This window comes from Mustela lutreola, chromosome 15, assembly GCF_030435805.1.
Source record: "Mustela lutreola isolate mMusLut2 chromosome 15, mMusLut2.pri, whole genome shotgun sequence".
Classification (NCBI taxonomy): domain Eukaryota; kingdom Metazoa; phylum Chordata; class Mammalia; order Carnivora; family Mustelidae; genus Mustela; species Mustela lutreola.
In genome coordinates this window covers 66,999,389-67,013,602 of record NC_081304.1, presented here as the reverse complement: position 1 = coordinate 67,013,602, position 14,214 = coordinate 66,999,389, and the positions used below count along the sequence as shown (strand labels likewise).

Sequence of the window (14,214 nt, the reverse complement as noted above, 5' to 3'; positions counted from 1 at the left end):
AAAGGCAAAGGCTTAACTGACTGAGCCACCCAGTTGTCCAGGCATAGTGTCTAAATTCACAATTTTCTTATTGATTTTCTGTCTGGATGATCTATCCATAGGTAAGAGTGGGGTATTATTGTCCCCAGATATTATTGTATTGCTATTTATTTCTCCTTTTTGTTTTGTTAGTATTTGTTTTATATATTTATGTGGCTCAATATTAGGTACATGATATTTACAATTACTGTATTGATGAATTGATGACACTTTTCTTATTGTATAATGACCTTCTTTGACTCCTGTGGTAATTTTTAGCTTATATAAACCCTATTTTGTCTGTTATAGTTATTGCCACCCTTGTTTTCTTTTGTTATCATTAGCTTGGAATATCGTTTTCCATACCTTTACTCTCTGCCCATGTGTGCCCTTAAAGCTAAAGTGATTCTTTTATATGCCACATATTGTTGGATCTTGTGTTTTTTGTTTGTTTTTTAATCTATTCTAGCCTTTCTATGTCTTCCAACTGATGATTCCATTCACTTATAGTTAAAGTAATTATGGATAGGTAAGGACTTAACTATTGCCTTTCATTCTTTTTATATTTCATGATTTATTTAAATTTTAGTTAGTATATAGTGTAATATTAGTTTCAGGAGTAGAATTTAGTAATTCACCATTTACATATGCTCATCAATGCTCATCACAAGTGACCTCCTAATAATTATTACTGGCTTATCCCATACCCCTGCCCATCTCCCCTCCAGAAACAGTTTGTTACTTATAGTTAAGTGTACTATGGTTTGCCTTCCCCTCCCTTTTAAAATTTTTTTTTCTTTCCCCAGTGTTTATCTGTTTTGTTTCTCTTTTGTAGATGCTCTGCTCTTTATTTCCTGTCTTGTTGTCTTTGTTTGTAATCTGATGACTTTTTGTGGCAGTATGTTTTAACTTCTTTATCAAAATCTTTTGTGAATCTACTAATTTTTTATATTTACCATTAAGCTTATATAAAATACGTTAGTTATAACATTCCATTTTATTTTGAAAACAACTGAACTTCAATAGTTTACAGAAAATTTATACTTCTCCTATAACAACAGGTTATTGATGTTTTTACATTTTAGATCATTTTTATATTGTATTTTCAATAACAAATGATTGCAGTTATAGTTATTTTTAATAGGCTTGTTTTTTTAACTTTTAATCTAGACTACTAAATGATTTATATATCACCATTACAATATTAGAGAATCTGGTTTTGACTATACATTTACCTTTCGCAATAAATAAGGAGCCATCCATGCATCCATGTTGCCATCTTGATGACATCACCATCCCCAAAGCTTCAGTAAGTGTTACTTTATCTTTTTTTTTTTTTAAGATTCTGTTTATTTGACAGAGAGAGAGATAGAGAGAGCTCAAGTTCGCAGAGTGGCAGGCAGAGGAAGATCGAGAGGCAGGCTTATTACCCAGCAGTGAGCCCGATGCAGGTCTTAATCCCAGGACCCTGGGATCATGACCTGAGCCAAATGCAGCTGCTTAACTGATTGAGTCACCCAGGGAGCCCTAAATTTTACTTTAGTTAATATATGACTATTTTTTATTTCTACTAATAGACATATCAATTTTATTGCTTTTAATATTAAGGTCTTCTCCTTCGCATTATCAATTTTATAAGTGTTGTTTACATTTGTGGTGGTAAGTATGTAATTCATGTATGTGGTGGTATGTACGTAATTCAAATATGAATTTTAAACTCTAGATCATATGCTCCATTGTGGCAGATATTTGTCTTATTCATCCCACCCACAAAAAATTAGTACTAAATAGGTCTTTGTTGATTGGCTGAATGAATTAAGTGTTCTGACACTAGCATAGCTGACCAAACCAGAGATAAAGGAGAAAATATAATGATTGTCAAATGGGTGAACCTGAGATAAAAAGACACTTTTAGCTTCGTCAGTTTGATATACACTCCGGATAACATTCCAACTTTGCATGGATTTTTGGAAAGCAAACAACTCCTCTCCTAAATAATAAATTTATTAATTGCCTTCCTTATGAGTCCTGACAGCAGTCAGCTTTGTGGGTTTCGGATTCCATTCCAAGAGGTTGAATGTCTGTTTGATTTATGTAATAGGCAACAGTGTCATGAGGAAAGACTTGTAGGATAAAATTTCTTAAAGATGGGAACACAGATAGCTGCCTATGGACTGTGAGGTGGGTGTTAATGAAAATGCATTGAGCAGTAAGGGAAGGGCAGCTCACAACCATAGGAAAGGTGCCCTGTGTTTTTGTTTTGTTTTGTTTTGTTTTACAAACAGATACCATTTCCCCTCCCCATGGAAATTTTCAAATTTACTTTGCTCTAACAACCACAAATACTTAGGACATTAGGAACACAAGATGGGCATTAAAGGATAAAAATAAACAAAAATTTAAGTAAATGTTAAGTGTTTATCATTATTTCAGCCATGTTTTTCTATGCTTAACTGCTCAAAGAAATTACACATGTTTCTAAATATTATACCGGGCTGTTAAACTAATGCAAAGGGTTTTATGGAATTTTCTATAACACCATCTCGATTTTCTACATTGGCTGTCACTCCTGAAAATTCTCAGTTTATAAATGTGCATATATTTACTATAATAATATTCACTGGTTATTCATCTGGTTATTTACGCTGCCACATCTTGGAGGAAGAAGGCCTCTGACTGCCTGTTTCTCCAGGGAGCTCTTTCTGTGAGTTCCGGGTATTGCGCCTGGTGGCAAACCCAAGTCTGCCCTAGGGACAGGTGTCCAAGGAGATGCTGGCCCCTTGGGACCAGAGGCACAGGACAGGCCTGCCTTCTGCCCAGACTCCTTCCTCAGAGAGGATCACGAGCGCCCTCATGGCTCCTTAGCCGCTCGTGTCTCCTCAGCCGCCAGGCTTCATTTTATCCCCACAGGGAGCGGGTGACACTTGTCTTGCCACCTGCCTGCTGTTCCTGCCATGGCAGGCTCTCCTGCTTCACCACCGTTTCCCGACAGCAAAGCCAACAGCTCCTTCACTTCTCCCAGGGCGGCGTGCGGCGTCTTATGCAGACATGCTCCTGAGGAGCGCGGTAACAGACGTGTCCCTTTCATTAAGGCTGTTTCGACAGGTGCTCTCTCAGGCAGAGGGGGATGCACGGGCAAAGAGGATTTTGCTCAATGCGGGTTTATTACACCGTGCTGTGGAGACTAGCTAAGGCAAGCAGCAGCAGCATCCCACAGACCCGACTCTGATTTCCCAAAGAATGCTGTGCTTTCCCAGAGGGAATGCTCGGGCAAAGAGGCTTTCGCTCTATGCAGGTTTCTCCCACTCTGCTGCGAATACTAGGCTAAGGCAAGGAGCAAGAGCAGCCCACAGAACCGACTCTGATTTCCCAGCGACTGATATGCTTTTGTAGTGGTTTTCAGCTTGGCGTGAAACGCACTTCGCTGCCGCTTCCTCAACAAGGCTTTGGGCGTTCGCTCGGTCCCGTCAGGGAAGAAGAGCTGTGGGAGAGCTGGTGCCTCTTGGGCTTTGTTTTCCCGGGCTCCATGTTAGCACTTCGGTTCACACTGCCTAGCTGAACTAAGACAGAGTCACAACCCTGCAGAATCGTGCGCGCCCTAGGATGGCACTCTAAGCCCACTACCATCTCCTGGCATAGGCAAAGCTTGGCTTTTTGCTCTGGCGTGCACGCAGACTCGGGGACCAAGCCAGTGCCTTCCCCACAGGAGAGGAGAGGCGTCACGATCCCTGCCCACCGCCCGCGCACTGGGATGGGGAGCTGTGGGGGACGGTCCCCAATCCTTGCCTGGACACCCCGTGCCTTCGCGAACGCTTCCACATCCTGGAGGAAGACGGAATATGACTGCCAGTTCTTTCAGGGAGCTGTTTCTGCGAGTTCAGGGTAGGCGCCTGGTGGCAAGCCCATGTCTCCACCAGAGACAGGTGGCCAAAGCTGCTGTCTCCTTGGGCCCAGAGGCTCAGGACAGGCATGCTTTCTGCCCAGACTCCTTCCTCAGAGTGGAGCCCTTTCCCCTGCCCTAATCTTCCTCTCGTGTCTCCTTAGCAGCCAGGATTCCGTCGCTCTGCAGTGACAGACGTGTCCCTTTCCTTAAGGCTCTTTCCACAGGTGTAACCATGCTTCTCTCTCAGGCAGAGGGGATGCCCAAGCAAAGAGGATTTCGCTCCATGCGGGTTTATTACACTGTGCTGTGGAGACTAGCTCAGGCAAGCAGCAGAAGCATCCCACAGACCCGACTCTGTTTTCCCAAAGAATGATGTGCTTTCCCAGAGGGGATGCCCGGGCAAAGAAGCTTTCACTCTATGAGGGTTTCTCCCGCCATGCTGCGAATACTAGGATAAGGCAAGCAGCAACAGCAGCTCACATAACCAACTCTGCTTTCCCAGTGACTGCTAAGCTTTCGCAGAGATTTTCAGCTTGGTGCGAACCGCACTTCGCTGCTGCTTCCTCAGCAAGGCTTTGGGCGTCCGCTCTGTCGCCTCAGGGAAGAGAAGCCGTGGGAGAGCTGGTGCCTCTTGGGCCTTGCTTTCCCGGGTTCCATGTTCACGCCCTGGATTAACCCAACCAGGCCGAAGTAAGCAGACACAGCCACAAACCTGCAGCCGCGTGCGTGGCCTAGGATGGCAATCTATGCACACTACCATCTCCCAGTGTAGGCAACGCTTGGCCTTTTGCACTGGCCCTCAGGCAGACTCGTGGACAAGGCCAGTGCCTTCCACACAGGAGAGGAGAGGCGACAGGATCCCTGAACACCGCCCGTGCACTAGATTGGGGAGCTTTGGGGGATTGTCGCCACTCCTTCCCCGGCACACACCCTGCCACCGACAACGATGTCACATCTTGGAGGACGATGGCATCTGACTGCCCTTTTCTCCAAGGAGCTGTTTCTGCGAATTCAGGGTATGATGCCTGGTAGCAAGCCCAAGTCTGCCCTACGGACTGTTGTCCAAGGAGATGCTGTGCCCTTGGGACCAGAGGCACAGGACAGGCCTGCCTTCTGTCCAGACTCCTTCCTCAGAGGGGAGCACGCACCCCAACCCTAGTCGTCCCCTCATATCTCCTTAGCAGCCAGGCTTCCATCTCTCCACACAGGGAGCGGGTGACACTTGTCTTGCCACCAGCCTGCTGTACTTGCCACGGCAGGCTATCCTGCTTCTCGAGCGTTTTCCGACCCCAAGGCCAACGGCTCCTCTTCTCCGGGGGCAGCGTGCTGCGCCTACCCCAGACGTGCTCCATGGTAGGGCGGGGAAAGACATGTCCCTTTCCTTAAGGCCCTTTCAGATGTGCAAACACGTTTCTCTCTCAGGCAGAGGGGATGCTAGGGCAAAGAGAATTTCGCTCCATGCGGGTATCTTCCACCGTGCTGCAGGGACTAGCTCAGGCAAGCAGCAGCAGCATCCCCAAACCCAACTCTGATTTCCCAACGAATGCTGTGCTTTCCCAGAGGAGATGACCGGGCAAAGAGCCTTAAGACTGGGTTCAGGCAACCAGCAGCAGCAGCCCACAGTACCGACTCTGATTTCTCAGCGAATGTTGTGCTTTCAGAGAGGCTTTGGCCTTGGAGCGAACTGCACTTCACCACTGCTTCCTCAGCAAGGCTTCGTTCGCGTCAGGGAAGAAGAGATGCCTGAGAGCTGGTGCCTCTTGGGCCTTGCTTTCCCGGGCTCCAAGTTCGCGCCAGGGGTTCACCTTGCTAGGCCGAACTAAGCAGACAGTCACAACCCTGCAGCAGCATGCGTGGCCTAGCATGGCACTCTATGCCTATTACCATCTCCTGGGGTAGGTAAGGCTTTGTCTATTGTTCCGGCGCTCAAGCAGACATGGGGTCTAGGCCAGTGCCTTCACCACAGGAGAGAGGAGGCGACAGGATCCTTGCACACGGCTCGTAAACTTGGATGGGGAACTGTGGGGGACAGTCTCCACTCCTTCCCCGGCACACACCCTGCCACCCACATCGCTGCCACATCTAGGTGGAAGATGGCATCTGACTGCTCGTTTCTCCATGGGGTTGTTTCTGCGAGTTGCGGGTATGGCACCTGGGGGCAAGCCCAAGTCTGCCCCTGGGACAGGTGGCCAAGGAGATGCTCTCCCCTTGGAAACAGAGGCATAGGACAGGCCTGCGTTCTGCCCAGAATCCTTCCTCAGAGGGGAGCACGCGCCCCTGCCCTAGTCATCCCCTCATGTCTCCTTAGCAGCCAGGCTTCCATCTCTCCGCACAAGGAGCGGGGGACACTTGTCTTGCCACAGGCTTGCTGTTCGGGCCACGGCAGGCTATCTTGCTTCCCGAGCGTTTCCTGAACCCAAGGCTAACGGCTCCTTCTCTTCTCCAGGGGCGGCGTGCTGCGCCTTCCCAACACTTGCTCCTGGGGAGCGCGGTGACAGACGTGTGCAACCACGCCTCTCTCTCAGGCAGAAGGGATGCCAGGGCAAAGGGTATTTCGCTCCATGCGGGTATCATCCACCGTGCTGCGGAGACTAGCTCAGGCAAGCAGCAGCAGCATCTGCAAACCCAACTCAGATTTCCCAACGAATGCTGTGCTTTCCAAGGGCAGATGACAAGGCAAAGAGGCTTTCGCTGTATGCGGGTTTCTCCCACCGCGAGACAGGGCTCAGGCAAGCAGCAGCAGCCCGCAGAACATTTCTCAGCGAATTCTGTGCTTTCGCAGAGGTTTTGGCTTGGAGCGAACAGCACTTCGCTGCTGCTTCCTCAGCAAGGCTTCAGTCGCGTCAGGGAAGAAGAGCTGCGGGAGAGCTGCTGCCTCTTGGGCCTTTTTTCCTGGGCTCCATGTTCGCGTCCTGGGTTCACCCTGCCAGGCCGAACTAAGCAGACACAGCCACAACCCTGCAGTAGCATGAGGAGCCTAGGATGGCACCCTATACACACTACCATCTCCCGGTGTAGGCATCGCTTGGCCTTTTACTCAGGCGCTCAGGCGGACTCGTGGACTAGCCCAGTGCTTTCCCCACAGGAAAGGAGAGGAGACAAGATCCCTGCACACCGCCCGTGCACTGAATAGGGAGCTTTGGGGGACTGTCCCCACCCCTTCCCCTTAAACCCCGTGCCTCCTCCAAGCTTCCACATCCTGGAGGAAGATGGCGTCTGACTCCCCGTTATTTCAGGGAGCTATTTCTGCGAGTTCAGCGTAGGCGCCTTGTGGCTAGCGCATGTCTGCCCCAGGGACAGGTGGCCAAAGAGCTGCTGTCTCCTTGTGCCCAGAGGCTCAGGACAGGCATGCTTTCTGCCCAAACTCCTTCCTAAGAGTGGAGCACGTGCCCTGCCCTACTCATCCCCTCCTCTCTCCGTAGCAGCCAGGCTTCCGTCTCTCTGCACAGGGATCGTGTGACACTTGTATTGCCACCGGCCGCTGTGCCTTCCAGGGCCGGCTCTCCTGCTTCGCAACCGTTTCCAGACCAGAAGGCCAACGGCTCCTGCTCTTCTCCCTGGGCAGCGTGCTGCACCTTCCACAGACATGCTCCTGGGGAGCGCAGTGAAAGACGTGTCCCTTTCCTTAAGGCTCTTTCCACAGGCGCAACCGCGCTTCTCTCTCAGGCAGAGGGGTGCTAGGGCAAAGAGGATTTCGCTCCATGCGAGTATCTTCAACCATTCTGCGGAGACTAGCTCAGGCATTCAGCTGCAGCATCCCACACATCCGATTCTGATTTCCCAACGAATGCGGTGCTTTAGCAGAGGAGATGCCCGGGCAAAGAGGCTTTCGCTGTATGCGGGTTTCATCCACTGCGAGACTGGGCACAGGCAGGCAGCAGAAGAGCCCGCAGAACCGACTCTGATTTCTCAGCAAATGCTGTGCTTTCGCAGACGCTTTGGCTTGAAGCGAACAGCACTTCGCCGCTGCTTCTTCAGCAAGGCTTCAGTCGCGTCAGGGAAGAAGTTCTGCGGGAGAGCTGTTACCTCTTGGGGCCTTGCTATCCCGGGCTCCAAGTTCATATCCTGGGTTCATCCTGCCAAGCTGAAATAAGCAGACACAGTCTCGACCCTGCAGCAGCGTGCGTGGTCTAGGATGGCACTCTGCTCACAATGCCATCTCTCAGCGTAGGCACGGCCGGCCCTTTTGCTCTGGCATTCAGGTGGACAGGGGACTAGGCCAGTGCCTTCCCTGTCCTTGAGGAGACGCGAGAGGATCACTGCACACCGCCCGTGCCCTGGGATGGGTAGTAATGGGTAAGTGTCCCTGTTTCCCCGGGACACCGCCTGCCTCCGCCAATGCTGCCACATCCTGGAGGAAGACGGCATCTGATTGCCCGTTCCTCCAGGAGGTGTTTCTGTGAGTTCAGGCCCGGGAGCTTGGTGGCAAGCCCACGTCTGCCCTCTGGACAGGTGGCCAAGGAGATGCTTTCCACTTGGGACCAGAGGCACAGGAAAGACCTTCTTTCTGCCCAGACTCCTTCCTCAGATTGGAGCATGTTCCCCGGCCCAATCATCCCCTCATGTCTCCTTAGCAGCCAGGCTTCGTCTCTCTGCACAGGGAGTGGGTGACACTTGTCTTGCCACCGGCCCGCTGTTCCTGCCAGGGTCGGCTGTCCAGCTTCGCGACCATTTCCCGACCACAAGGCCAATGGCTCCTTCTCTTCTCCTGGGGCAGCTTGCTGCACTTTCCCCAGAGAGGCTCCTGAGGAGTCCAGTGACAGACATGTCCCTTTCCTTAAGGCTCTTTCCACAGGCGCAACCACGGTTCTCTCTCAGGCAGTGGGGATGCCCAGGCAAAGAGGATTTCGCTCCATGCAGGTTTATTACACCGTGCTGTGGAGTCTTGCTCAGGCAAGCAGCAGCATCATCCCACAGACCCGACTCTGATTTCCCAAAGAATGCTGTGCTTTCCCAGAGGAGATGCCCAGGCAAAGAGCCGTTCGCTGTATGAGGGTTTCTCCCGCCGTGCTGCAAATACTAGGCTAAGGCAAGCAGCAACAGCAGCCCACAGAACCGACTCTGATTTCCCAGCGACTGCTATGCTTCCGCAGAGGTTTTCAGCTTGGCACGAACGGCACTTCGCTGCTGCTTCCTCAGCAAGGATTTGGGTGTTCGCTCTGTCGCATCAGGGAAGAAGAGCTGCAGGAGAGCTGGTCCCTCTTGGGCCTTGCTTTCCCAGGCTCCATGTTGGCGCTCTGGGTTCACCCTGCCAGGCCGAACTAAGCAGACACAGTCACAACCCTGCAGCAACGTGCATGGCGTAGGATGGCACTCAATGCACACTACATTCTCCCGGTGTAGGCAACGCTTGGCCTTTTGCACTGGCCCTCAGGCGGACTCGCTGACAAGGCCAGTGCCTTCCCCACAGGAGAGGAGAGGCGACAGTATCCCTGAACACCGCCCGTTCACTGGAATGGGGAGCTTTGGGGGATTGTCCCCACTCCTTCCCTGCCACCGAAAACGCTGTCACATCTTGGAGAAAGATGGCATCTGACTGCCCGTTTCTCGAGGGAGCTATTTCTGCAAGTTCCGGATATGGCGCCTGGTATCTAGCCCAAGTCGGCCCTACGGACAGGTGGTCAAGGAGATGCTGTCCCCTTGGGACCAGAGGCACAGGAAAGGCCTGTCTTCTGCCCAGACTCCTTCCTCAGAGTGGAGCATGCATCCCTGCCCTAGTCATCCCCTCATGTCTCCTTAGGAACCAGGCTTTGTCTCTCCGCACAGGGAGCAGGTGACACTTGTCTTGCCAATGGCCTGCTGTTCCTGCCACGGCAGGCTATTCTGCTTCCCGACCTTTCCCGACCACAAGGCCAATGGCTCCTTCTCTTCTCCTGGGGTGGCGTGCTGCGCCTTCCCCAGACATGCTCCTGGGGAGCGCAGTGACAGACGTGTGCACCTATGCTTCTCTCTCAGATATCAAATACACAACATAACCCTACACCTAAAGGAGATGGAGAAAGAACAACAAAGAAAGCCTAAACCCAGCAGGAGAAGAGGAATAATAAAGATCAGAGCAGAAATCAATGAAATAGAAACAAATAAACAAACAAAAACCCAACAGCAACAACAAAAAACAATAGAACAAATCAACGAAACTAGGAGCTGGTTCTTTGAAAGAATTAATAAGATTGATAAACCCCTTTCCAGACTTATCAAAAAGAAAAGAGAAAGACCCAAATAAATAAATTCATGAATGAAAGAGGAGAGATCACAACCAACAAACACCAAAGAAATACAAACAATTATAGGAACATACTATGAGCAACTCTACGTCAACAAATTCAACAATCTGGAAGAAATGGATACATTCCTAGAGACAGATAAACTACCACAACTGAACCAGGAAGAAATAGGAAACCTGAACAGACCCATAACCAGTACAGAGATTGAAACAGTCATCAAAAATCTCCAAACAAACAAAAGCCCCGGGCCAGATGCTTCCCAGGGGAATTCTACCAAACATTTACAGAAGAATTAATTCCTATTCTCACGATACTGTTCCAAAAAAATAGAAATGGAAGGAAAACTTCCAAACTCTTTTTTTCTGAGGCCAGCATCATCTTGATCCCAAAACCAGACAAGGATCCCATCAAAAAAGAGAACTACAAACCAATGTCCTTGATGAACACAGATGCGAAAATTCTCACCAAAATACTAGCCAATAGGATTCAACAGTACATTAAAAGGATTATTCACCACGACCAAGTGGGATTTATTCCAGGGCTACAAGGTTGGTTCAACATCTGCAAATCAATCAATGTGATACAACACATTAATAAAAGAAAGAACAAGAACCATATGATACTCTCCATAGATGCTGAAAAAGCATTTGGCAAAGTGCAGTGTCCCTTCCTGAATAAAACTCTTCAAAGTGTAGGGATAGAGGGCACATATTATCAATATTATCAAAGCCATCTATGAAAAACCCATTGCAAATATCATTCTCAATGGAGAAAAACTGAATACCGCTGAGGTCAGGAACACTGCAGGGATGTCCGTTATCACCACTGCTATTCAACATCGTACAAGAAGTCCTAGCCTCAGCAATCAGACAACCAAAAGAAATTAAGGGCATCCAAACTTTTCCAAGTTGGCAAAAGAGAAGTCAAACTATCCCTGTTTGCAGACGATATGACACTGTATGTGGAAAGCTTAAAGGACTCCACTCCAAATCTGCTATAACTTGTATAGGAATTCTGTAAAGTGTCAGGATATAAATCAATGAACAGAAATTGGTTGCATTTTTTTTATACCAACAAGACTGAAGAAATAGAAATTAAGGAGTGAATCCCATTTACAATTGCACCCAAAACCCTAAGATACCTAGGAATAAACCTAACCAAAGAGACAAAGAATCTATACTCAGAAAACTCTAAAGTACTCATGAAAGAAATTGAAGAAGACACAAAGAAATGGAAAAATGTTCCATGCTCCTGTATTGGAAGAACAAATATTGTGAAAATGTCTATGCTACCTAAAGCAATCTACACATTTAATGCAATCCCTATCAAAAATCCCATCCGTTTTTTTCAAAGAAATGGGACAAATCATCCTAAAATATATATGGAACCAGAAAATATCTCGAATAGCCCGAGGAATATTGAAAAAGAAAGCCAAAGTTGTTGGCATCACAATTCCAGACTTCAAGCTCTATTACAAAGTTGTCATCATCAAGATAGTAGGGAACTGTCCCCAAAACAGACATAGATCAATGGAACAGAATAGAGAGCCCAGAAATACACCCTCAACTCTATGGTCAACTAGTCTTCAACAAAGCAGGAAGGAATGTCCTATGGAAAAGAGACAGCCTCTTCAACAAATGGTGTTGGGAAAATTGAACAGCCACATGCATAAACATGAAGTTGGACCTTTTCCTTACACCATACATGAAAATAGACTGGAAATGGATGAAGAAGCATAATGTGAGAAAGGAATCCATCAAAATCCTTGAGGAGAGAACAGGTAGCAACCTCTTTGACCTCAGCAGCAGCAACTTCTGCCTAGGAACATCACCAAAGGCAAGGGAAGCAAGGGCAAGACTGAACTATTGGGATTTCATCAGATCAAAAAGCTTTTGCACAGCAAAGGAAACAGTTAACAAAGCCAAAAGATGACTGTCAGAAGTTATCTGGGAGAAGATATTTGCAAATGACATACCAGATAAAGGGCCAGTATCTATCCAAAATCTATAAAGAGCTTATCAAACTCAACACCCTAAGAACAAATAATCCAATGAAGAAATGGGCAGAGGACATGAACAGACATTTCTGCAAAGAATTCATCCAAATGGCCAACAGACACATGAAAAAATGCTCCACATCACTCGGCATCAGGGAAATACAAATCAAAACCAGAATGAGATACCACCTCACACCTTTCAGAATGGCTAAAATGAACAAGTCAGTCAATGACAGATGCTGGCGAGGATGTGGAGAAAGGGCAACCCTCCTACACTGTACGTGGGAATGCAAGCTGGTGAAACCACTCTGGAAAACAGCGTGGAGGTGCCTCAAAAAGCTGAAAATAGAACTAGCCTATGACCCAGTGATTGTAGTACTGGGTATATACCCTAAAGATACAAACGTGGCATTCTGAAGGGGCACATGCACCCAAATGTTTATAGCAGCAATGTCCACAATAGTTAAACTATGGAAAGAACCTAAATGTCCTTCAACAGATGAATCAATAAATAAGATGTGGTATATATGTTCAATGGGATACTATGCAGCCATCAAAAGAAATGAAATCCTGCTATTTGTGATGACGTGGATGGAACTAGAGGGTATTATGCTTGGCGAAATAAATCAATCTCAGAAAGACAACTATCATATGATCTCCCTGATATGATGAAGTGGAGATGCAACATAGGCGGTTTCGGGCGTACGAAAAGAAAAATAAAAGAAGATGGGATTGGGAGGGAGACAAAGCATAAAAGACTGAATCTCACAAAACAGACTGAGGGTTGCTGGGGGGAAGTGTGTTGGGAGAGGATGGTGGGGGTATGGACATTGGGGAGGGCAGGTGCTATGGTGAGTGCTGTGAAATGTGTAAACCTGGTGATTCACAGACCTGTACCCCTAGGGATAAAAACATTATATATTTATAAAAAATTTTTAAAAATAATTTAAAAAATCCATTAAAGAAAAAACACATATTGCAAGCCCAGAGGTAATCTCATATTCAATCAAAAAAGTTTGAAAGTTTTCCCCTTAAAGATCAGAAAAAAGACAAATGTGTCCACTTTCACTACTCTCATTTGACATAGTACTGGATGTCCTAGCCAGAGAAACAAGGAACACAAAGAAATAAAAGACTTAAAAAAAAGAAAAGGAAGAAGTAAAATTTTCTTTTTTTTGGATAACATGAACTTACATGTAAAAGAATCCTAAAAAATTCACAAAAAATTTTGAAAAAACAAATTTAGTAAAGCTGCCAAATACAAGATCAATATATAAAAGAGAAGAATTTTGTTTTGTTTCATTTTTTTAATAGTTTTTCATGTCATCCTTGCTCAGTGATCACGCTAATCTTCTCTGCATCATTCCAATTTGAGTATATGTGCTGCCATAAAGTAAGCACAAGACAGGAGCATTTTAACACTCTAATGATGAACTATCTGAAAAAATAAAGAAAACAATCTAATTCACACTAGCATCAAAACTAATAAAATACTTAGGATAAGATTTAACTAAGACGATGAAAGATCTGTACCCCATAATCTATGACATTGATATGAAATTCAAGGAGACACAAATGGAAAGATAGCTCATATTTATGAATGGTAAGAATTAACATTGTTAAAATGTCCATACTACCGAAAACCATCTGTAAATTCAATTCCAATCAAAAATCCAATGTTAGGGGCACCTGGGTGGCTCAGTGGGTTAAGCTGCTGCCTTCAGCTCAGGACATGACCCCAGGGTCCTGGGATCGAGCCCCGCATCAGCCTCTCTGCTCAGCAGGAAGCTGCTACCTCTTATCTCTCTGCCTGCCTCTCTGCCTGCTTGCCATCTCTCTCTCTCAAATAAATAAATAAATAATCTTTTTAAAAATCCAATATTGTGTTTTTACATAAATAAGTAAAAAATCCTAAAATTTATATGAGACAAACAAATAATCAAAGCAGTTCTGAGAAAGAATGAAGAAGAGAAATTACACTTCTTGATTTGAAACTATACTACAAAGCCCCCGTGCTCAAAACAATAAAGTATACTGGCATAAAAACAGACCAATAAACAAGTAGAACAGAATTGAGAGTCCAGAAATAAATC

The 14,214-nt window shown here is 46.8% G+C and overlaps 1 pseudogene; it reads right to left on the bottom strand.

Annotated features, from left to right (window-relative positions):
- Window positions 1-13,403: 13,403 nt before the first annotated feature.
- LOC131817183 (U6 spliceosomal RNA) lies at window positions 13,404-13,522 on the bottom strand (annotated as a pseudogene).
- Window positions 13,523-14,214: the final 692 nt, after the last annotated feature.